At 42.5% G+C, this 22,369-nt stretch overlaps 1 protein-coding gene across 4 annotated transcripts in view; it reads left to right on the forward strand.

The window, feature by feature from the left end:
* Positions 1 to 7,348: 7,348 nt before the first annotated feature.
* THSD7B (thrombospondin type 1 domain containing 7B) overlaps positions 7,349 to 22,369 on the forward strand; it is a 299,320-nt gene continuing 284,299 nt past the window's right edge. For 2 of the 4 annotated variants that reach the window (XM_071435444.1, XM_071435447.1), the window contains exon 1: positions 7,349 to 7,481. The gene's annotated coding sequence lies outside the window, so the exon portion shown is untranslated. Of the gene's footprint in view, positions 7,511 to 9,300; positions 9,355 to 22,369 lie in introns of those variants that run through there. The other 2 variants (XM_071435445.1, XM_071435446.1) reach the window with 2 other exon arrangements.

A 22,369-nucleotide genomic window follows, 5' to 3' on the forward strand; every position in this document is an offset into this window, starting at 1 on the left:
CAAAAATGAAACCTAGCAGTTAGTAAGACCATGGGTCAAGTGAACTGTTTCAACTTCTATAGGCATCCAGAATGGAAAAGAAATAACTGCAAAGCAGAGAAAGAAAAACTAGGTGGGGATTTCATTAATAAAGTTAGTAACTGTTGCCCTAATCAGTCAGTAATATTAAGGCATTCAACACCTCATGATTTTGCCTTTAGAAGGGTTTGGGTCCATTATTCCCCATCCTGTTGCTCCTCCTGGATGTGCTGCATAGGATGGCATTGTGGGAGATGACTTGTCATGGAAAAAAAGAGGAACAAATACACAGAACTAAGTCCTAAATGCTGTTAGGAGGCTGCAGTGTTTTTCTGGCAGGACAGTCTGGGTGGGAAATGATGTGCACAGCAAGCAAGCCTTCAGGAAAAATGAACCTAAACCCCTGGCTTCCCTGGAAGTGTCAGACAAATTCACTATCACCCTTAAATACAGAGGAAGAAAAATGTAGGGGATGATTTTTCAAACCTTAAAAAATGTAGCAAAAATAGTTTCTAATGTTTTGTGGCTGTTCTTGAACTTTGGTTGAGTTCTTTTCTACATATATCCCACCTACACAGATATTAATGATGTTTGAATTGAATCTTTACTATTGAATTGAATCCTTACTGCTGGAAACTAGTTAAATTTAGTATGTTATTTTCTATTAAAATTGCAAAAAAGTGCAATTCTAGAAAGTTATGAAAAGCTTGATAAGGTGACAGAAAGTTATGTATAATGCATGTATTGTGTTTGCATGTATAGACAGAGAGGACTTATGCTCAGGTATTCTAAGTGCTTTTCAAAGGTACACAAGGTGCATACAAATTCTGGAGAGTGCTGTGATGTTTAGTCATTAAACAGGTAGCCCCTGGAGAAGGAAAGGGACCTGGTGAGAAGGGAAGGCTTTTAGCTGAGTTGAACATCCCTCTCATCTTTGGTTCTTTAGGCATAAAGTGATGACTGCTTTCTAGTACAACAGAAATCAGAGAAACCTTCTGAAAAATGTGGCTGAATATTAATCTGTTGGCTGAATTTCTGTTTGTTCTTTCATCTCATTTCTAGTCTGTAATTTTAATTTTTTTTTGTCTTAAAAATTGCTGCCCTTTATAGAGTGAACATTTTCCTATTTCATGGGGTTTTTTCATGCTTGACAGGGAATTTAACAGCAGTCAATTGAAACAATGAATTGCATCAAGGTAAATGTTTAAGGCCAGGCAGGATGGAGCTCTGAGCAACCTGGTTTAGTGGAAGGTGTCGCTGTCCATGGCAGGGGCTTGGAACAAGATGAGCTGTAAGTTGCTTTTCAACCCAGGCCATTCCACTACCATAAATCTGTAGCATTATCAAGGCAGATGTTTTTCGTAGTGTTAGAAGTACTTATGTGTACTGGCTTTGTAAACCATTCATGAGATAAAAGCAGCCAAATCCAGTACAGTATGATAGGAAGTGAAAGCTGTTCATTATGAGTGTGCCTGAGCCAGACCAGATTTCTGCAGACATGCAAAAAGTGCTTACCACCACTGGCATGTTTGGAGGGACCATTCCTCTCTTCAGTGGATCCCCAGGAGAATGCAACAGGATCCAACCTCCTTGAGACAAAGTCCTTCTTGGGAACCTCCTGTGCTGGCATGTATCTGCAGAGCCCAAGGCGTGACTAAGGATGATAGGCAATAACTAAGCAGCATGTTAAAAATAGCAAGTCAATTTAAAATCAGCATCAGAATGCCATTATTGATTGTGTAGAGCAAATCCCCTACCTTGTACTCAACACTTAATTAAAGCAGTGGAACAGAAGCACTAATAGAGAGGAAAGAAAAAAACCCCAAAGCAAAACCATAATGATTAGAAAATATCTTTAATTTTAGTGTTCTGCTCCATAGTCATCAATAGATTTCAAATCTAATTACTAGTCACTAGCATGAGCCTTCTTTATCTCTTGTTATCACTTTTTCTACTAAATAAGCAGTGCATTGGGACAAAAAACCCTTAACACTTGACAGGTTCCCAGCTGCTAAATTATTGCCAGTTACTATTTGCAGGGAGACCCTTCTTTGAGTAGGTGCTTGCTGCTCTTTCTGTAAAGCAAGACTCCAATCAGGAAAGGTTAATAGCTTGTGAAGAGCCTCCATCACAGCTTTTCTTGCCCTGCCATGGCTGGTGAATAGGTGGCAGATGCATTGCTTCATGCTGCACCCTCCTCATGTTTTTCTTTAACCTGCACACCACAGTGCTTAAAAAGGACTTTCTCTTACTCACAAATGCAACTGTCGTGTTTCCTCAGACATTAACAAGAGTATCACAGTTTTAAGCTCTAGGGGCTCTAGCCAGCAAGATAATTGGTGTTTTGTAGGAGTTCTGCTCTGTGCTTTAATTTGTAGTGATTATTTATTTGGTAAGTGTTCCTCCATCTTCAACCCATCACTGGCATCAAAAGGTCTGATCCTGCATTCTCAAAAATAACACTCAACAGGATCTTGATATTTGAACAGGACAAATGATTCCAATTTACACCCTCTACTACCTGTGCCTTGAACTATGGTATGCAGTAAGGTCATGTGAAAAGGAGCTTTGTGTCCCTTGAGAAACACTTGCCACCATTTGTGGGGCAGTTGGGTGGAGAAGAATAGGAAGGGACAGATGGGTTGTGGGGAACAGGGGGCTGCTGTGCTGATCAGTCCCTGCTGGTCTGTGCCGCGGGGAGGATTGATTTCAAAGCCTGGCTCAGAAGTTATTTCAGGTTCAGGCAGGGATGCACACTGGGATTTGGGTATTGTACTCACTAATGGGTGGTGGGTTGGGATCCAGCATTAACACTGGCTGGATCTATTCACAGAGGTGTGCTCTAACTAGGATGTTGGTAAAGATAGATATCCTGCCTGAATGCATTTCTTCTGTTGCTAAAGTCATCATCTAAGGATATGATCACAACAGGGCTGCCATCAATTATGCTGGTACTCCATAATTAAAAATAAATTACGCTTGGTCCTTAATAGGACTAGTATTAAACTGAATGCCTGTTTAATCTCTGTTAAATCTGCCACAAAGAAATGACACCATGAGAAGTGTGAATGAATGATATCCCTTTTTTTCCCCTTCCCTGATTCTAATTACACATGATGGCACTTGCAGTGTCCCTTGTGAATGCACAAAATTGGTGCAGCAGGGGAAATGCAAGCTTCCCTGTGCTGCAGTCTGTTCATTAGCATCGATTTCTGAGGCACTGCCCCTAAGGATGAGAGGAGAATTTCTTTTTTCAGTTTCTCATGATCCCAGCTTGTAGTAGACTATTAAAAAGAATTTCTAAACCTCAGTGTAAGTTCTGGAGCAGTGAGAGATGTACAAAACTCATAACCCTCCTTTCTATGGAGCATTAATGCCCAACTAACCACTCCTACTTTGTCCCTGGCCTGTAACTCTTACCTAAAGCTGTGCCTTTGGGCTGCAAATCCATTGTGTCAGCCTTTCATTATCTTCTTGGCTTTCTGCTGCTTTTCCATGGTGCAATATGAAAACTGATCAACATTCCATATGGAAAAAGCTGTCATTTATTTGGTTAAGTTATGAACATCCTGGTAAAGCTCACATTTTCAGATTTCTTCTCCTGAGTTGTACTGGCTTTTATGGTACAGTGTAAAAACATCACTGTGACCACATTTACAAAGTCTTTGCTATCAGAAAAATAGAAACCTGATCTATTCATCCAGCTGGCTTTGCTTTGATTTGTACAGTCCCTTCTATTAACTTGAGGCACATGAATAAATGCTGAGTATTGATGAAAAGAGTCCCTATTTCCTGAGTTCCACATTAATTATTATTGGAAAAATTGCACCCAAGACACTTTCCCTAAGTTTTTTTTTTAATCTTCCTCTTTTGAAAAAAATGGCCATTGCAGAAAGAATAAAATTGAAGTCCAACTAGCTTCAGTAACAAATCATAGTGTGCATATTAATGATAAAGACTGAGAGAACAAATCATAGGTGCACCCTAATTTCGACAGCTCTTCATCCACATTACTCTAGTAACTACTTTTAGATAACACAAAAAGTGAATTATGAAAGTATTAAGAAAGACTTCCTAACAAATGCAGAATATATTGGTAGGGACACTGTAACAGTTTGCCCACTGCCCATTAACGCTGTAGTGGGTGGCTTGTACCGTTTTGCTCTGAATCTCTGCTCCCTGAGAAGCAGACAAAAACTTGGCTCTGTGTTTTTATGCAAGATTACCTCTTTGTTTTTAAGCCTGGAATGCCATGTTTTGAAACTGCTCTCTGTTCCTGCCTAAGCTGTATTCCAGATGCTGTGCAGGCAGGTTGGTTCAGGTCCCCACGGCACCGAGGACAGGAGGAGGTGGCTGCTTTGCCCATCTTGCTGAAGATGGACCTGCCTGTAGAGTGTGGCTTTCTGCCCAGCTCTGCTGGAACTGGCTGTTGCATCACAAGCCTTGCCAAAATTTTTCACAATAACAAGCTCCAATCTACATAACACCTGGCCTGTACAAACCAGGTCATTATAAACCTCATCCAAGCTGTCATTCAAGCGGCTTTGTTATTCCCTTCTTAGCCTGGGCCAGTCATCCATAAGCAGGAACTGGCTTAAACCTTCCAGGCCTCGCAGCACTCGGGTACCACTTTTCTTTCTTTGAGCCCCACATAACAAGGGGATCACAGGTAGCAGAAACATGAAGAAACAATGAGTGATCTGGGCTAAAACCCAACCTAACAGGTTACTCCGAGTTCCAAGCTCCTTCCTCTCTATTTTTGTGCTTTTATTTTCCTGTTGCTGCTTCTTGGTCTCATCCTTCAGCTTTTCTATTCAAATTGAAAAAAGCAGGTTTATTTAATGTATTTCCTGCATATTCACTCGGCATTAATTTCCTACATATCTTTTAGGTATATACAGTCATCCATGAACATTTTGAGGAAAGAGGAAGTCCTGAGGAAGAGAATCAAAGCCAAAATGTGTGTGATGAGGGGAGCTGGCACTCAGCTGGCTGGAGAGCCGCAAGGACTCTCTTGCCCTCTTGTGCTGCCTCTTCTTTTCATTAGTGCTACTCTTGGGGCTGCAGGGAGGAGCTCAGCCTCCCATATCCAGATGCTGGATTAGCTGCATTAATGCAAGCTCTGCATTAGCAAATTAAGCTAACAATTGCAGCACTGCAGTTCCATGTAGGCTTCAACTCCAGATTAACCATGAGGGGCAAAATGGGGCTATTTTTAGCAGACAGCACCACAAGGGCTGTGAGGAGGCAAAGAGAGAGTAACTGCCTGTAGTCTAGAGCCAGTCAGGAAAAAGGAAGTGTCACTTGCAAAAAACTCCTGACATTTCAAGAGGTGCCTCCTGTTCTGTATCAGGCAAAAATGAGACCTTTAAATTTTTTTCAGTGGAAAAAAGAGAGCAGTGAAGCTGGGGCTGGTGCAGCCCTGGTGGGTGCCCTCTACCACTCTCTCTTGGGGGCAGGGCTCTCTGACCTGGGAAGGAGCCAAGAAAAAAATCTTCTTAAAATCAATCCTCTTTGGCCAAGTGTTTCCACTTTGACAAATACAAATTTTTTCACAGAGCTTCGTTTGGAACACTTCTGACCAGCTGTGTGCAATCTCTAGTGAAATCTTCCCCAGAAAATATCCAGGATTTTATAATTCATGAGAGCAGTAGGACAGGCTGAACCTGGAGCCAGGAAGTTTGTGTTTCAATCTCTGATCAGGATTTCATATCTTATGATATGTATCATCCATCTCTCTGCCTTCATTTCTACTCCTCTGTCTCCCATCTTTGTAAGGTAGAACTCTCTGAAAGTAGAAACACTGATTTTTTTTTTTTAACAGCATCTACTACAATGAAGTTCTGGTTTCATTTTGAGTTTGTAAATGATGCGAACAATCCTTGCATGAAGATTTGACATTTCTGTAAACAGAAAATAAACTGAGGGTCACAGATGATGCAACCATCATCTATGGTCAATTAAAATACTATATATGTTGTTCTTGTTAAATGGAAAATACCCAAGTGAAACTTGACATTTTCAAAACTTGAGTAGGTTATCCCTTGGGCTCTTTAGCACACAAGGGACGTTCTGTTTTTTAACAGAAATAAGAACTATGTGAAAAGCAGGAATAGATATTGTAGTAATTTCCTTGTGCATACACAGTCACCTCTTACTGTCTGACTTAGATATAGGCATTAATTTTTCCTGAATAACTCCTAAACTTAATGACTGTCAAAAAAAAAAAAAAAAAAGAGGTTCTGCAGAATAATGCCTATTTGAATTTTTAAATAGTGCAGATAAAGTAAACTGAGATCATTCACTTCATGTATTTAAAAAGTGATGGATTCAGTATCCTCCCTGCAATCAATAAATGTTCTCTCCTTAACCGAGGACTTCCGCCAGTTTGGTGATCTCTTGCACTAATTACTTCCCTCAAAAATATGACATAGATGAATTTGAAACTAAATGGGACCAGTGTTGCTTGGGCAAAGATGGTGATTTTGTGTTCACTTGTTGGCCCTTCATTTCAGGATGGACATTGAGGAGCTGGTGCATGTCCTTGGAAGGGAAAGGAGCTGGGAAAGGCTCTGCAGCACAGGTCTGATGGGGAGCAGCTGAGGGAGCTCAGCCTGGAGAAAAGGAATCTCAGGGGGGACCTTCTCAGTCTCCTCAACTCCCACCTGGTGCAGCCAAGTGTGGGTTGGGCTCTGCTCGGGTAACAAGTGGTTAAACGAGAGAACGTGGTTTTAAGCTGTGCCAGAGGACCTTTAGGTTGGATATTTCTTTGGAGGAATTGGAAATTCTTTGGAGGCATTTCTTCACAGGAAGGATGGCTAGACATTGGAACAGGCTGCCAGAGAGACGGTGGTGTCACCATCCCTGGAGGCGTTTGAGGAGAGCCTGGATGTGGCACTCAGTGCCACGGTCGGGTTAACAAGGTGGTGATCGATCACAGGTTGGGCTCTATGATATCAGAGGGCTTTTCCAACCCAATCGCTTCAGCAATTCTGTGATTACCGGGAGCGGTTACGGAAGCACTCCGAGCACCCTCAGCACTGCACGGCGAGCAGCGTGAGGAGGTTGGTGACAACGCGCTGTTCGGAATCCGGTGCGGGGTAAACATACAACTAAAATTGAGCTTTGACGAGTTTTGTAGCGCTGGGCCGTGTTTAACAACACCCGTGGAACCCCCGCTCCCTGCGCTGCGAGCCGGAGCAACTTCCCGGCTCCCCTCAGCCCTGGGCCCTGTTCCGGCGCCGCCCGGCAGAGGGCGCCGCGCGCGCCGCTCCCGCGCGGGGCCGGGCGGGGGCCGGGCCGCGCCTCCTCCATCTTCGCTCCGCCCGCGGCCCCTCCGCGCCGCGGGGCCGAGCGGGGACTGCGCGCCCGTCCCGCCCCGCTCGCCCGCGGCGCCGGCTCCGCAGACCTCCCGCCGCAGCACGCCGCGCCGGGCTCCATGCCGCGCTCCGGGATGCCAGGAGGTGCGGCCGCCCCGCTGCCGGGGGAGAGGGTGGGTCCGGGGGTTCGGCTCCGGGGGCGGTGGTGCGGGTGCGTGGATGGCTGGACGGACGGACCCGCCGGGTCGCGCCGCGCCGCGCGGGAGAAGTTGCCGCGGTTTTGGGACCGCTCCGGCCGGGATCTCCCGTCTCGCTGCTGGTGGCATCCCCCGCGCCGGTCCGGCTGCTCCGAGCGCCCCGGCTGTGCCGCTGCGGGAGCAGCGGGCAGGGCGCGGAGCCGGCAGCCCGTGAGACAGGGCAAGTTGGGATGGGCACGGGCAGCGCCCGCCGCCGCCGCCACCGGCGGGCTCGGTGCGGGCACCGCCGCAACTCCGCTCCGCCGAGCAGCGCGGAAAGTAGCGCGGCTGCCGCGGGCAGCGCGATCGCGGCTGGCTCCGGGCTCTCTGTGGCGCAGGTTGGCTTCCAAACCCTACTTTTTCACCTGCCCACCCACCCCCGGTCACAGCATCGCAATGTGTTTGGGCTGTCTTTTTCCCTCCGTCGATTCTTCAGTCAGTGTTTTTAAACAGAGCACGCTTATACGCTCCTTCATTAACCGTTCATTACTTTGAACGTTCGTTCTTAATTTGTGCTCGTCTTTGTATTTATTTTGCGTATTATTATTTATTCAAGGTCAAACCGTATAGACTTGGGACTTTATTTATGTGAAGATATGATGAGGACTCTGTGATGCTGTTCCTTTCCTCCTCCTCCTCTCCCTCCCACTCCTGTGCCTGCCTGAGCGTTTCTGTAGAAGGCTTTTAAAAGAATAGATGAGGGTCATAAAAAAGTACTTGCTGACCACTGCCTCCAGTTTTTTTGTATAATTGAAATATATTGGTGAATTCCTCTAATGCAAACAGAAAGTCATCTTAAAGAATTGATTGCCTGAGGATGTAATTTTTGGAACAAGTTGTACAGGGAATGTATGTTGTGTGTGCAGGTGAGTGGCGTAATCTACCTGTTAGAACTGGGTACCGCTGAAAGTACCTGTGAGAGGATGTGATGGTAGAGAGCTGCTGTTTGTGCCTTGTGTCACACAGGTGCCTTGCATGGCTGCTCAACTTGCTTGATGAAATCTTCAAACTTTAGGGAAACTGAAAGAAGTAGTGAGCTCGTTAGTATCTGAAAAGATCCCAGTGGAATACCATGTCAGAGGTGAAAGAGATGGTGTTAAAGTGAGGTGCTGGAGTTCGGGGATGCTTCCCAAGGAAGGCGGGCAGGGCTGTGTCGGGGTGTGTGAGGTGTGCGGGCTCTGCTGTTCTCGGCTGGTCCACGGGGCTGAGGCCAGCTCAGAATGCACAACTTTGTGTCTTTGCGGGGGCATGCTCGGGGTGTTAAGTGCTGAATTTCCCTGAGGATGCAAGCAGGGGGATGCTGTGCCTGCCTGTACCTTACATAGTGCCGAGCTGGTTTTAGAGCATTGTGCAAGTTGCTGCTTTTACTGCTGCAAACATAGGCAAGGAGAGCATGACCCTGCTGTGAGTTGTGACGATTTTGCTGCTTGCTTTGGTGGGACTGGATAAAGTTTCCATTGTTAATTCTTACAAAAATTATCGAGACACTGTTCTCAGCAGTCTTTTCTGCAAGACGAGGGAAGCGCAGGAGATTGTACACTCTGCTTTTTTGTCTTGATTCTCTGAGGGGAAGCTGCGTCTAGTCGTCTTCCTACATGAAAACAGAGGATTTTCTTTTTTAGATCACAGCATTGAAAAGCATTTTCTGAAGAATCAGAAGTAAACATCATTCATTAGTAAACTTCCTCTTCTGCTTTGCCTCGATGATGTTTCAAAGATCCCATTTCACTCTGGTAATGGAAGACCAAAAGAGCTGTTAAGCTCCATCTGTATGCATTAGGGTAGGTGGTTGATTTGTACCCTGGGGCCATATTATCTGCTATTTCATTACTTCTGGATCAGTAATGATATTCAGGAAAACGGTATTTGTAGTGACTGCTTTCTAGGGATGCCTGCTCACTAGAAAGCCTCGCCGATAAGATCGTGCCTGCCGCGTGTTTGCTGACGTGCTGCGCTGGCGGAGGCACCCGGGCTGCTGCCTTCAGTGGCACAGAACTTCTGGGGTTTCTGGGTGAGAAATGGGGATTCCCAGGGTCTCCTTGCTCCTTAATGGATTTTTTTTTTTTTTTTGCTTAACCAGTATTTGGTGGCTTACTTGCCCTCAGGTGAGCTGAGCTCTTGTGCATGTTTAGACGCTTTCTTCTTTAGTGTTTGGGCACAGCTGCAACTACCCCAGTGGTTGGGAGCAGAGGAGAGCACATGAGGAACCTGAGTTGGGGCAGAAGAAATGTCCCAGATGCTGCAGGTACCCTGTGCCAAGCTCAGTGCTGGATAATAGCACAAAGGTAGCCATGTAAGAGTGGTTTTGGGCAGAGGAAAACCCAGGTGGTGATTGTACTTGGGAAGCTTTTGCCTCCCTGTTGGTAGGTGAGCAGGGGGGTTGTGGTGGAAGATGTGCTGTGATGTGCATGGTTTCATCCCGGTGTCCAAGGCAGCTAAGCTTGTCTGGCTTTGTAGGCTGTAAGCAAAGAATGGGATAAGAAAATGCCAAAAAAATAAATTACCCTGAGTTGACAGTGCTTCACTGACACCACAAGTACCTCTGTCTGCTTTGCTTCCCTGCCCTGAACCGCTGCTGGCATCCCTGTACCTTAACTGAAGTGGATTATGAAGCTGTGCAACAGGGATGCTGTTTCAGATTAAAGAGGTGGTGGAAATGCCCCCAGGCTGTTGTTCAGGGAGGTAAGTTTTTTATTCCCCATTAGAAGTGTATGCTGGGCTTTAATGGGTTGTGCTCAATGCTGTGGTTGGGGGAAAGCAGAGACCTGTCTGCTTGAGCCACCTGACACAGAGCTGGTTTGGGGAACTTCCCCAGGCATCTTGTAGGTGAGGGAAACTGACCCCATGGACTGCCTCAAAGTGTGTTCAAAAACTGTGTGTCTGGCTTGTCAGTTTTCAGGAACTTTATTGAATTTTGGGGGGCTTGTTCCAGTATGGTGAGACAAAAGCATTGTTTTCACAAGACAGAGCTGCTCTGTGGTTTGTTAAGGTAATAGAAAATGAAAAGTTGTCTGGTTCTGGCAGCAGTTCACAGGCTCCGGTGCTGCCGGGTGCGGCTGAGGATGGGGAGTCCTGCTGGGGCTGCCTAGGGGTGAGAGCTTGTGTGTTTTTCCTCTAAACCTGAGAAGCTGAGAAGCTGTGGATGGGCTGTCATGCCTTGTTATAACTGAGTTTTATGATACAATGGCATCAGACTTCATGGCCAAGCTCTGTGCAGTTATGTGTGTTTCTCAGTGTTCTAAGTCCTCTCACATTGTTGAGTTTTTGCCCACACATCATTGCTTCAGTTCTTTACCTGAACTTTGAGAATATTGATTTTTTTTTTTTAACTGAGATTGCATTCCAGCTTTTCTGTTATTTGCCCCAGTATCATGTAATGGAAGGTAACTGTGAAGGTGGGGTGTGAAATGGGGGTATGATTGCCAGGGGACACCAGGATGCAGCTGAGGGATGCTGAACTCTGCTGGGCTCCTTCTGGAAGCTGGGCATCCCATCTCATCCAAAGCTGCTTCTAGGGTGGTGAAGTGGGTGCTGTGGCAGGAGAAAAAGATGAAGCACCACAGGCAGAAGAAGTACTGTTTATTTGAAGACAAAAAGAAAACCCAGGAGTTGTGCCAGAGGATGAGAGCAGTGTGGGTCATTTAGAAGCAGGAGCTCTGCAGGGAATGCAGGTTTCTCTGCTTGCTCTGTGAGGCTGCAGAGACCCAGCCTCTGAGTCACTGCTGACCTGTCCTACCTTACTTCTGTGTCTAAGCACAAGTGCCCACTGACTGCAGTCTGGTTTGGAACAAGAGAGCAAAAAAATACTTTGCTTTGGACTGGCAAGCTTATCAAGAGTATGCTGGTAATGCTCTTTCTGCTTTGAATGCTTCCTTATTGAGTCATCTTCAGACATTCTTTTGTACTTCTGCTGTATTTAGTTAAAACACTTGAGTATTAAGGACATGCTGCATCATTTTTGTTGGGAATGCTTTTAGTTGTGCTTCTTTTCCATTGTGATTTTTATTTGTTAAGCTTTTGTTCTGATTGCAACAAAATCTTCTGCAAATTTTTTTTGGAAAAGCATCTTAGTTTTTCTTTTCAGTCCCATCTAACTACATATTTGTGTCTGAAAATAAGGTAACTACTTTAAGAGGGGATTGTTTTTTTTTTTCTATACCATCTGCACTGACAGAACAGGCAGCTCTTTTGAGAAAGTGAATGGAATGGGTAAGGAAAGAGGTTCAAGGGTCACCAAAAAGTGAACAAAAAGCTGTGTTAGTGATGCAGGGCCAGAATGTGTGTGTGATGTGTTGTGCCCATGCATGTCCCAGGCAGGTGGGGAAGGAATCCTACACAAGATGAGCTCCTGTCTGACCCCTGTGGTGGCTCCCTTGGTTGTGCAGACTCTGTTGATAAAGGCAGGATGTGCAAACCCATATACAGTGCAATGAGGTATCTCATTGTAACCTGAAAAGCTAGAAAGAAGCAGGAGAGAGGGAAAAGGGTTTTACAGGTGGAATGAAGATTTAACGGTACTTGAAAACTACGAGAAAATGGAGAAATAGTCACTTTCCTGACTCAGTTGCTTAAACAGAAAATGTTTGTGCAGGAAAGGGATATTCTCTTAGGGAATAGTGGATATTTTTGAAAGGTTGAATGTAGGATAACTTTATGTGGCAAACTTTTGATCCCAGCCTTGTTAGGAGCGAGGGGGATTCCTTATGTGTCTTGAGGTTGCCAGGAATGGACAGAAAGACACAATGTGCCATTTGGCTCTGTCAGACTGGCATAGCCTTCCAAAAGAAAGATAAATGAAACAATCTTTTCACTCGTTAGGTATAATTGTGGCTGTTTCTGATCCATCTCCCACAATAACCTGTAATTCACATTGGCATTGTTTCAGCACACGGTGACAGCAGTAGGGAATTCTGTCTGCTGTGTGTTCAACAGGGATTTCTGAAGAGGATAAGTTGCCACAGCACATTGTGGGATATATAAGTGTGTGTGTATATATATATGTATATATATATATATAGTGGGATATGTGTGTGTGTGTGTGTATATATATGTATATATATGTATATGTAATTTTTTGTCCATGTATAACAGGACAGTGGTACCGAGTCTTTAGATAGATGTTTTTATCTTGCTTAAGTATCTATTTTAACTGAATTGCTGGGTTTTCATTGCAAAATTGATGTCAGCAGATAGCAGAGAACAGAGCAGAGAGCCTGAGGGCACTGCAGTGTGGGGGAAATGACTCCTGGGCATTAACATATGCCTTTTGAAACACTTCTGAGAGCTGTAGGCTGCAAATATTTATGATTCTGTAATTGATTTCAGGTATCTGTAGTAAATAGGATATACACCTTTGGTAAAGGAGGAAGCAGCAGTCTCTGTGATTGCCATTTTCTCCAGCAATGGTGCAGTTTATGGAGCATCAATTTTTAGTGTGTGATATTTATTCAGGAAAGAAAACTTAGGTGGTGGGAGGCTTGACAGTCACGGCAAACTTTATTTTCCAAAGTCATCCTAACAGAAACATGCAATAGCATTTCTTCTTGTGCTTTTTTTTTTTTAATCTGTGTGTGCTTTGTTTTCCTATTTAAAAATTTTTCTGTGTTCTGCTTTGTGAAATGTTTTGAAATAGTCAAAAAGATCACCTGTCCTGTGTAGGAATATCTATTGAATTAAACTACTGTTAATAAAACAGAGAACACACTGGCTGTAATGGATGGAGGAGCAGCCTGAGGATGTGGCACAGTAAGGGTGAGCACTACCCCACTGTTAATGAACGGGATTAAAACTGGCGCTCATGGGCGGGGGAGGCTCTCCACGGGCATGGAGTCTGTTCTGTGCCTGCCTTTTTGTCTCTAGGGGCCTGAAACAGAGCTCTCTTCCAGAGCCTTTCTGAAGCTCAGCACACATGATTTGTATTCTCCCAGAGAGTAATTTGTCAGGAGATGAACAGCAATATGCTCAGTGTTTGCTGCAATAGGAAAGACAAGTCCAGTTAAAGACTTATTTCTTGGAGTAAAGTAATTTTTAAACTTTCCATCATAGAAAAAAGTCATAAATACCCCTGCCTGGCCTAGATTTTTTTTCCATCTCAAGTACTTTGGTGGCAAATTCAGGTGTGCAGGAAATGAAGCAGCCCAGAGCTTCCAGCTGGGGAAGACACAGGGTTGGTCCCATTGCTCATGAGAGGTCACTGGCTCAGAAGTCAGATGATTTGGGAACTTGGGAAATTTGTCTAGACATTGCGATGTATTGTTAAGTAAAACTTTAATGCAAAATGGAAATTGAAACAAAATAAACAAAAGGTTAATTTTCCCTGAAATGAAGCCATAATTTTTCTGTAATAAAACTTGGCTGACTAAATGAAAGCTTTAGTGTTGATTTCTAGCAGAGGCAAAAACAAAATAAGCATTCAATTCTAGTTCAGTTTTTTTCCTTTGGGAAGGAATGTGTGGGGTGTGTGGCACTTCTTTTTTCTCTTTTTCTAAATTTTTTTTTTTTTTCATTAACAGTGAAGCCAAATCATGTCCAGCTCTCTGTGCACTGAGGCTTTCTGCCTTCCTGTTGCTTCTTTGGGGCAGAGCTGGGAATGATTCTTCTTCAGTATCTGGTGTAAATTAGGTTTTATGCCCAGATTGGATGACTCTGAGCCACCTGATTGAGTGGAAAGGCTCCCTGCCCATGTCAGGGGGTTGGAGTGGGATAATCTTAAGGTCCCTTCCAACCCAAACCATTCCATGTTTCTGTGATTCTGTTGAAATTTGGTACTGGGATGAGGGAAAAGGGGTGTGTGAGTGACAACCAAGAGAAGATGGCAGCTTGGAATGGAGCTGTGATGTGATGGAGTTTTGGGGTCTGCCAGTGGGAACAAGAGAGGCAGGCAAGTGAGCTGGTGTTCAGGAATGGGCTTGGACTGTAAATGTGTTCAGAAAGCAAGTGGCTTGAAGCCTCTGATTGGCAGGGAGGGAAGAAAAGACATGAAAAGGAGACATGATGCAACTTTGATTTTAGTTATCTGCAGCAAAAAAAGGGATGTTTTGTGCCACTTTGACTGTGAAGGAAATAGGAGCCACAAATGAGAGGTTTAATGAGCAACAGGATGGAGACAGACACGGTGGAGGCTTGTCAGGATTTGTTTTTTCCCTTAAAATCTGTAAAACCCTATTCCCATCCTTCAAAAAGCCTTTATATATTTAGGAACATCAATGGTAATATATCATGTCAAATTCGTTTGTTATATCTGCTTCTATCATGTCTAATTTTGGCAGGAATTATAACACTAATTACATTTACTGTCAAGTTGATTGCCCCTTCCCTGTGCAGCTCTAGCTGAGCCTGTCTTGCTCTCTGTTTAAATAGGTATAACTTTTTTTCCCTGGCTATTTGGAAGAGTCTTGGCTGTGGAATACCCTTTCTCTGGGTCTAGAGAAATATCAGCTTTTCAGTCTTCCAGATGAGCTGTAACGACTTTCTTATCAGAGAATGTTTAAAGGAGAAAGGTATTGATTTCTTTCTATCAGATTTTTTTTTTTAAATTTGAGAGAGGGATTGGGATGGATAGAATATATATATATATATATATTTTTTTTCTTTTGGAGTATATGTATGAGGTATTTGCCACCTTGTAAAAGACTACCATATGTCCATATGTTAATTACTTGTTGAAAAGAAAATGCAAGATGCTTTGTGGGGCAGTTTTGAACATGACATTGACCATTCTTGGTTTTTCAGGGTATCAAATCAGCCTCTGTGTTTGACAGCTTAAAATACAGATTAGATGAAGACAGTGAATAGTAGACACATTATTTTGATACTGGGATGCTCTTTATGAATATTTCTGAAAGAAGCAACAGGGCAACTAAGTAAGAAGCTGTGGGGAAAAATGCGAGGCAGGAAGGTTGAGTAGGGAGTGATATTAGCAGGAATAAAGAAAATGGAACTTGGCACTGTGGCTGCACTGAAAATAATCATAGCAATAGGCATCCTCCTGCAGAGGATGATGAGGGGGAATGCAGTATGGGATGCAGAACTTCTATGGAAGCATTTTCAAAGTGTTTTTGCCAAAATACCTCTGGAAGGCAGAACCTGAACTGCAGTAGTTTGGAAGGGCAGAGTTTGGGAAGTATCTGATCCTGCAGAGGAGCACATTTGGAAGTGAAAAATTTGGAAATTACTTTTCCAAAATGAACTCCAGTTTGAGGTTAGGATTAATGCCTGTCTGCCTTTAGGAAGATACAAATAGTGACTATTTTCTGCTAAACTTGAAAAGAAAAATCCGAATAACACTACTGGGACTGAGAGTTAAAGGTCAGAAACTCTGAATAGCAGCATTAATTGCTCCCTTTAAAGGATATAAAGGATCAGAGTCTTTCAGGGCTTGTCTAAGGAGGAGAGCAATATTAATGTCAGTAAAGGATGATGCAGCAAGACTCAAAAAGGGGAGGGGGGAGGTTTTTTCGTTTGTTACTCCAAAATAAGATCAACCTTCAATTTACTTGGGTGTAACTTTTGAAGTATTGCAGTGTTGCTTCAGTTGGGTGTTGTGTTTAATACTTTTTATTCCATTGAGCAGGATCAAAGTGCAAGAAATATTACCGGCAGGATTAGATGTTGCAGTGCACACAGGATTGCCTTGGCCCATCCAGTGCAGTGAACTTATTTCCTTATTTTTTAAAGGTTTAAGCTCTTTGTTGAGATTGTTATCACAGCCTTTCAGCAAATGATGCCACACTTGATTTCTCACCTTTGTAATCTTCAGGTTTGAACCAGTCTTTGCAGGTTGTGCTCCATTCTCTTAGGTGGTGTTTTAGTGTTACTGACTCTAATTAAGAAATACGGGGTGCCTCAGAAAAAATGAATTATCTTATGCATACTCCTACTGTTGCTGACCTCTTATCAATAGTTCAGGCTATGTGGGAAAAATGTAAATATTGAGGGAATCAGTGATATATGATAGAACTTGTTGAAATGGATTATGCATTTTTAACATGGTGATAATTTTTAAGGAGCCTGGGTTCCCACAGCTGCCTGTGAGATTCTGTATAATAATGAGGCTATTTCTGCTTTCCTTCTCTCACTCATATATTCAGAAGATTACTTACATGCTTTTTCATGCAAGGAAGGGTTTGGAAATCAGAACTTCTCAGTGCTGAAGAAACAAATAAAAAGCTTTGTTTTATCTACAGTTAGATTTGCAAAGGAGTCCTTGTTGTAAAAGCACCTGATGCTAAAAATGTTGTTGGGTTTTTCTTACTCATTTTCTTTGCATGAGAAAAACCCTGTTTTCTCTAGGGAATGAGGAGAGTTGAGGGGAAATTATCTTAATTTTCAAACAAGAATGCTTTTAAAGTATTTACATTTGTTTAACTTCATAGCCATGGGTGGCAGATTTCTTTTTCTTCCCTTGATTTCATATATGCTTCTTGATGATCTGCTGAAAAAGATTTAGATTTGGCTTTTTCAGTTAAAATAAGAGAAAGTACTTGCCTGCTGACTATTTTTTTGTTTAACTTCTAGGAGCTTGCCTTCACTGGGATAGATTTTAGATTTTGTAAGCAAATCCTGTTGGACTATGCAATGATGTGTTTGGATTAAGTTTCCTTCCTATTGCACATTCTAGAGGAAAATGTATTTTCTGTTAGTCTGGTAGATGGTTGTATAGGATAGATTTTGATTGCTTCTGAAACAGCAGAAGTCTCCTAGGCAATTCTATTAAATCCCAGGTAGTTCAAGGGAGGGGAGGGAAAGGCTGGGCTCAGGTGAAATGTGCGTGAAGCTAAAAAACTTCTGATGCTGAGGATCTGGCATGGAACGTGGTAAGTAAAACATAAGGTTGCATACTAAAGATGGTTAAAAAGTTGTATCCAATACTTCCAGCTCTTTCAATACACTTTTAGAGTGCCTCAGTGTTCTTGATTTTTGCATTTTTCTCTCTGTATTTTTGTGCTTTCTCTAAAGATGGTGTGAGCTTGCCTGTTGGATCAAATAACAATGAAGAAGGAAAACACTTACGCTTAAACTCAACTTTAAATACTTGAAGTATTTAATTATAGTAAGTGTATTAAAAAAAAAGTTCAGTTGATATTGGGCAGAGCCAAGACTTATATGCTTAGGATGGACAGTGCAGACCTCATTAGGCAGGTGTTCAAGATCTGGTGTTCTCCCTGTAGACTGGATTTTTGTGCTAACAATGTTTGCAGTTATGCATTGTTGAAAATACTTGCATTTTCTGTGGATTCAAATCTCTGAAAACAAATGGTTGCAGGTTGAAATATTGGCAGCCTGGCAGGGTATTTAAGCTTGCACTGTAGATTACTGTTATATTTGTTTACTATCTGGGGATGCTGCTTGCAGAGCTAAAAACCCTCTGAGCTGATCATTATCAAGCTTGTAAAAGGAGTAGCAAAGGAGGAGTGTCAAATTCCGTCTGACATCCGAATAAAGGTTTTTTTTGAAGTGAGCTTATCTAAAACTTAAAAAAATAATACAGTAACTAATGCCTGACCTTTTAATTAAAAGTTCACTGGTTTTTTTTAGGAGTTAGTTCTGTCAAGATACTTTTGCAGTGTAATGCTCTTGGTGGCAGAGGTTTTTGTATTCTCCTCGACGGATGAATGATTAATGATCTCAACACTGCCTTCTGGATCACCTTGTAAGAGGTCTCCTTCATCAATCTGGCAAGGGGATTGTATGGCAGTTTGCACCCTAATTACAGTCCCCAGCTGGGGATGTGCTGCTTAACAGATTACTTGCAGCAGAACTGGAGTCAGTGCAGATATGGATGGCCACGCAGTTGTTTGATGCCGGGCTTCTAAAATTAGATTTCCTTCTGGAAAAAAACATCCACTTCATATAAGCAGTGCAGCAGATTAAAGTGTTTAGCTGGAATTAACTCTGTAACTGAAAGGTTTAATAATAACAGCGCTTCTGTGTTTCCCTGTTTTCATTGTTTCCCTTCCCTTCTCTTGCGGTCTGATAGACCAGGGCAGTATTGCAAGCCAGAAATTTTATTACTAGTGGAAACATTAAGGTATTCCACAGGGCAAAACAAAAGTGATTCAAAAGGTGCTTTTACAGATAATAAGTTTTAGCATTGAGCAGTTTACCCAGAAGGCAACAGATTATTTCTAGTGGTCTGTCATTATTGTTGGCCTTTTTTTCTGGCTCATTTGTGGTGTAATGCTGCTCTCAATTAAGATGTATTTCGGTGAGAACTATGAATGACAATGTCCACCAAGCATATTGCTAAGCATATACATCCGTGCCTACTGCTCAGGCTGACAACTCTCTGAGTGTGTTGCTGAGAAACAGCTCATTTAAGGACTAAGGCAAGGAGGCAAACTTGCACAGGATCCAGCCAAACACTAAAGCAAAGTGCCCATTTGGTATTTGAAAATGGCAAGATTTTAGGCTTGGGAAGGATGTAATTGCCAAATGATTTTCCAGGTTTGTATCAGTGTTTTAGGAGTCAATATTGCCAAAACAGATAACATTGTGAATATCATGACAATCTGGAAAAAAAAAATTCTAAGGTTTTTGTTCAATGATAGGAATTTATTTTCATGGTCTCAGGGTTTAGGTGCTGGCAACTTCCCACTGAGTGACATGTATTGGAAGGATAAAGGCAGTAGAGAGGGATACCAGTAGACTAAGGATGGAGGTGGAATATTAACTATTTGTGCTTGTATCCTGAAGAATATGAGAATTGAAGAGATTGATATTTGTGCTTAGGACAGTAGAAACCTTCAGCAGTGCAGTGGCTGCTGTGAAGGTGGGGGTGTGAATGTTTGACATCATCTAACTTGAAAGAGGAAAAAAAGTCTTTATTAGTCAGTGAAAAATTAGATTACTGTACCTGACCTGTGGTTTAATGCTGTGGAATGGCAGCGAGTCTGAACAGTCTTCTCCCTTTGTGGGAGCTTGACTTTTGGAGTATGGGAAGGAGCTGATAAGTGTGTGTCAAGTAGGAGTTTATCACTGTGTTATCCTAGGTTTGGAAGAAAATCTCGGAAGTTTTTACTCCTAGAGATGGTCAGTGATTGGTTATGCTGTATTTACTCTTTCTAGGTTTCCCTCCCATGAGGAGTGGAGGAGTTGACTGTAGAGTTGCTGTATTGTCTGGAAATCACATTACACTCTATGGTAAAAACACTTGCAAGAGATGGTTTGGAAGGCTCTGGTTTCTGTGACCCAGGTTTGCCCTAGGGTGGGACTCAGGGCTTTCCCTGTTCTGCTTCCCTCTTGCTCCTTTGACTCCCACCACAAGTGAACAGTCCTTCAGTGCTCCATCCTCTCAGCTAAAAACTAAAGGCTGGCTCTTCAGCTTCTTTTATTGTCTTGTTAAAAAGCAGATGCAGTGTTTTCTCCCTATCAGTCTTCTAGATGGGGGAGCAGCACAGTTTGGTGTTCTTGTGAGCTTCATCACTCTTCTGTTTGCAGAAGCAATTGGAAGGAAATGATCCAGGTCGTCGTTATTACTCATATTTTGTTTTTTTCCAGTTCTGCAGCTTCAGCTCCTTATTTGAGCTGCATTGGCACGTCATGAAGCTCCACATTTCGGTCTGTAGTCGTGCATATTAATAGCCCAGAGCTGCACAGCCTCTCCCTGATCTTGGTTTGCCATGGTGGCTCTCTCAGGTTTTGTTCCAGGACAAATACATTGTAGGTACTCAAGAGGAAAACATTTTCTCCTAAATTATTTTAGCAAATGGAAACCCTTTTTTACTCTGGCTGAAGACTTTGTCTTGGCTGTGAGCCTGAGAGATTTAAACATTTGCAGTTCCTTTTATTGTTCAAACCTGTGCAGCATATTTTAAGTGAGCGAGCAGTCTGTCAAGTTACTAGAAATCATTACTTTGCCAGAGAGTTATCGAATGGATGTGAAAACAGGTGTTTGTCAGATTTTTACCTTCTGGACTGAATATTTTTGATGTTTGGGAACTTTTATCTGCAGTCAGCCATTGTGCTTTGGAGAGGAGAAGGCTTAATTCAGATTATCTGAGCAATCAGGGAGCAGAGATGCGGGTCTGTGATTCATAATTGAAATTTAGCCTTTAGATTAACTTCATTAGTATGCTGTTGAACAAGGACAGGATGTTAATAAATGAAAAAATCCTTCTGGGTTTAAGCACCAAGAGCCGCAATAGGTCTTTGCAGTTCATGAAGAATTTTTATTTTTGCTGTGACAGCATTATTTTTGATTTGCCCATGCTCTTTGTCTTTATTCCTCAAAATTTTACAGAGATAAATAGAGAAAGTTTTATCTGATGTGAGATTAATCCCAAGATTCTTCTAGTGAAGCCATGTTCATAAGCCCCTCTGAGATCAAGAAAAGGAACATTAAAAAATAGACTTCAGTTTCCTTTCTAACTGATGATTTAGAGTAATGAGTGAAACCTGACTTATGTTCTTCAAAGACATGAAACTTTCTGAGGAACTAGAAACTACAGAATCTTCAGTCATTATCTTATAAATGTTTATAAAATGTTTATTCTACTGAGATGACAAATACTGATTTCTGATTACTTTGTAAATTCTTGATCTTGAATTTAATTAAAGGACTTTTCAAACCTATATGGTTCTGTGTATATCTCACAGTAGTCCATGGGCCATCAGCATAGAAGGAAATATTCAGACTTCTCCAAGTAGAATTTTCTTGCACGAAATGAAGGCTAATGTAGTTGAGTTTTAAATGACTATGCTGTAATGGAGGAAATTATAATTGGCTTTATTTGTAAGAGGGTTTTTTCATTTTTATGTAATGTTTTTATGCTTTTCATGGTTTTATGAAAGATTTTGATAGATTCTCATTCATCTCTTGTAGAGCAGTACTAAGAAAGTAGGTTCACCAAAAAAAAAAAAAAAAAAGCCAGTTACCAGAATGGAAAAGAAGATATTAGGGATTTTTTGGGTCCTTCCCATCTTCACAGTTGCTCTTGATCTGCCTAAAACCTGTAGCAGAATATTTTGAGTTGTCTGTACATTCACTCTTCAGCAGAGAGTCGTGCACTCGATGTAATCCTCTGTGCTTTGAGGTGCTGAGGCATCTGCTTCTGCAGGCAAGGATTATGGATGTAGCTTTTCTTCCTGCATTCAGCCTTGAGGGAAACACAGATTGCTGAACAACAGAGCAGATTGGTGTCTGCTGCTTGAAAGGCTGGGAGCTGAGTTTGAACTCCTGCATGGAGCCTGTGTGGGCCTGCAGGGGTTTGGGAAGCTTTGGGAATTGCTGCGGCTGAGAGCCTGGGATAAGGGCAGTTTGGAAAAGAGAAGTGAAGAGAAGAGCAGAAAGTCTGTGTTGTAATGAGTGGTGTGTAGAGACCTTCAGCATTTCCTTCAGTACTAGGAAAAGCACAGATTCTGATCTGACATACAGCAATGGGCTATGTTGCATTTTTCCACAGGGCTTGGCATGGGAGAGCACATGCTTAAGAAGCTCTAGAAAGTTGTGACTGAGAAAACATAGCTGGTATGGGGCAGCTTAAGATATATGGAGTCTAATATCTTCCATTGTTTATCCCTGTGGAAGATGAGTCCTAGCCAGTAGACATAGCTCACATCCCAAAATGTCTTAATTCTCACAAAAAGCTGTTGGGAAACCTTGACTTGAGATACACTGCTGGAGTGCAGTGGGGGAAAATTGCACTTTCAGTGGTTTCTAGCTCACTACAACCGCTCTGTAGGAGAAGTGAAATGATCCAGGACCAAAAATATAAATTAAAAGTAATTTTAAACATGCTTCCTATATATTTTTTTTGCATATTTGCTATGTCTTTGAGCAGTGCCCAGAGTATAACA

This window comes from Agelaius tricolor, unplaced genomic scaffold, assembly GCF_023055355.1.
Source record: "Agelaius tricolor isolate 1412-34295 unplaced genomic scaffold, bAgeTri1.0.p SCAF_10, whole genome shotgun sequence".
NCBI lineage: Eukaryota > Metazoa > Chordata > Aves > Passeriformes > Icteridae > Agelaius > Agelaius tricolor.